The sequence below is a fragment of the Apium graveolens genome, chromosome 6, assembly GCF_009905375.1.
Source record: "Apium graveolens cultivar Ventura chromosome 6, ASM990537v1, whole genome shotgun sequence".
Lineage (NCBI taxonomy): Eukaryota > Viridiplantae > Streptophyta > Magnoliopsida > Apiales > Apiaceae > Apium > Apium graveolens.
The window spans coordinates 79866116-79869094 of record NC_133652.1 but is presented as its reverse complement, the minus strand read 5'-3'; the positions used below and the strand labels follow the sequence as shown (position 1 = coordinate 79869094).

Genomic DNA, 2979 nt, shown 5'->3' with positions numbered 1-2979 from the left:
TTGGGGCTGCCGGAAAAGCTCCATGGCGGCGGCCATGGAGTTTCGGCCGGCAGGGTGAAGAAGATGGGGGAGGGGTGGTCAAATTACATTTTGATCCCCCTGGTTTGCACAGTCTTGCATTTCTGTCCCTGAAGTTTCCAAAAATCATAAAAAGTCGATTTCTATTTTCATTATTTTCCGAAATCATATTTTTAATTAATTTATTTTCAGAAAATTGTTTTAATTATTTTTAAAATTTCAAAAATTCATTATTATATTTTTAAAAAATATTTTTAATTTAAAATTAAATCTTAATTATTTAATTAATTAATATTAGTTGATAATTAATTATTTAATTAGTCAATTAATTTATATATTAATTGATTAATTAATTTAATTAGTTAATAATTGATTTGAATTGATTATTTAATTAGATTTAAATATTTATTTAGATTTAAAAATCCTGAAAATAGTTTCAAACTTTAAAATATTATTTTAAATTATTTCCAAAGCCTGATAATTATTATAAAATTATTTTAAAGTAAGATTCGGGTGTTCAAACCCTATTATTTAATTATACAATAAGTCGGAGACCTGTTTTAATTCCGAAAAATATTTAAAAATTTGTATTAAATATCCGATAAATTATTAGTATATAACTAATAGAAGCTTTAGATTATCATAGATATATTCCAACCCCTTGTCAGGTGGTGCACCTAAAAATGCATAAATTAAATGATTTGGTAGTGGGTTAAGCTCAAGTGTGGGAGCTTCTTCAATAGACGGCTCGAGACGCTCTTGAGAAATTTTCAGCTCTGCTAACCCAAGAGAATTGAATGGCATATCCAACTTCCTATTCCACGGAGGTGCATTCAAAACCTGCAGTTGCTCTGATCTTTCTTCATCTTCAATAATTGATTCCCCTATTAAGGATCTCTCTAAGGTATCTGACTTTGGCAATTGCTCAAGCTCTGAATTCATGACAGAGTCGACCCGCTCTACTTTAAAGCACTACTCTTTATCTGAGGGTAACTTTATTGCCTTGAACACATTAAACTTGACCATCTGATCTTGAACGTTCATCGTAAGCTCTTCTTTTTGCTCATCGATCAAAGCTTGGCCTGTATCCAAGAATGGTCTTCCCAAGATTAAGGGAATCTTTTTATCCTCCTTGAAGTCTAGAATGATAAAATCAGCCGAGAAGATGAGCTTATCCACCACTACTCCTCGAGGATAAGTGATGGACCGATGAGCCAACTGCAAAGACATGTTCATAGGTTTTGGATCAGGTAGTCCAAGTTTTTTGAAAACAGACAAGGGCATCAGATTGATGCTAGCTCCTAAGTCACATAAACACTTGTCGAATGACAGATTGCCAATGGTGTAACGTATCGTGAAGCTTCCTGGATCTTTAGGCTTATGAGGTAGTTTATGTTACAGCACAGCACTGCACTCTTATGTTAGAGCAACGGTTTCCAACTCCTCAAGTTTTAGCTTCCGAGATAGAATACCCTTCATAAACTTAGCATAGCTCAACATCTGTTCTAGAGCTTCAGCAAAAGGTATGTTGATATGTAGCTTCTTGAAAAATTCTAAAAACTTGGGAAATTACTTGTCGAACTTATGCTTTTGAAGCCTTTTACGAAATGGAGGGGGTGGGTAGACCTGTTTATCCCCTGTATTACCCTTAGGAGGATTGCTTTCAACAGCTTTCTTCTTCGGTTCCACCTCGACATCCTTTTGCACCACTTTTTCAGCTACAATCTAATTTTCTGGATTTGGAAAAGGTGCAGATGCACCTGCATTCTGGACATAATTTTCACACTCTTCGGCTTGCTGAAATCGGGGGCTTGCGACCTTTCTGGACCTCAAGGTGATAGCGTTAACCTGCTCGTTAACTTCCCTCTTGCCTGGATTGGCTTCTATATCACTAGGAAGCGTTCCTGATGGTCGATTTAATAAGGCGTTAGCAATTTTCCCTATTTGGTTCTGCAGAGTCTTGATAGAAATAGCCTGGCTTTAGTATATAAGAGCCCGGTTTTTGCACATAAGCCGCAACTCCTCCAATTTAGATTTTTCATTTGAAGATAAACCTACACCTCTATGAGTTTGTTGTTGAAGTTGGAGTTGTTGTCTTGGTGCATATTGTAGTTGTTGAAAACCAGGATGGTTGAATTGCTTTGCTGTATACTGCTGATAAGGCTGTTGCATCATATTCTGATTTTTGTTCCAGCTGAAGTTAGGATGATTCCAGTTGTCAGGATGATAAGTGGCTGGAACTGGTTGATGCGATCTCCGAAATTTGCTCACATACTGAGTTGATTCACTAGATATAGTGCATTGCTCCGTCGCATGCGAACCTGCACACATCTCACAAACACTGGTTATCTGATTAACACCATAGTTAGCCAGATAATCGATCTTCATAGACAACGCCTTTAGTTGAGCAGTGATAGCCGTAGTTGTATCCACTTCCAGAACTCCTGCTACCTTGCCCTGTGGCAATCTCTGGGTTGGATACTGATATTCATTAGCTGGCATCAGTTTAATTATACCATAAGCTACCTTATAGCTCTTTGCCCATAATGCTCCACTTGATGCTGCATTAAGCATGGGTCTAGACTGTGCTCCCAAACCATTATAAAAATAATTGATGATCATCCAATCAGGCATGCCATGATAAGGATACTTCCTAAGCATCTCCTTGTAGTGCTCCCAAGCTTCACATAGAGTTTCTCCCGATTGCTGCGTAAATTGAGTAAGAGCATTCCTGAGTGCAGCTGTCTTCACCATAGGGAAGAATTTAGTAAGAAACTTCTGAGCAAGATCCTCCCAAGTAGTGATAGAACCAACTGGTAGAGAGTGTAAACAACTCTTAGCTTTATCCCTCAAAGAGAATAGGAAAAGTCTTAATTTCACAGCATCGTCAAAAACATTATTGAACTTGAAGGTGTCACAGATATCGATGAAATCCCTAATGTGCATATTGAGATCTTCCGT

At 37.2% G+C, this 2979-nt stretch overlaps 1 non-coding gene across 1 annotated transcript; it reads left to right on the top strand.

Moving 5' to 3' along the window:
- The first annotated feature begins 2650 nt into the window (after positions 1–2650).
- On the top strand, positions 2651–2757 carry LOC141670116 (small nucleolar RNA R71). Its single transcript, XR_012554362.1, has one exon. It is a non-coding gene; the product is annotated as a small nucleolar RNA R71 (small nucleolar RNA).
- The last annotated feature ends 222 nt before the right edge of the window (positions 2758–2979 follow it).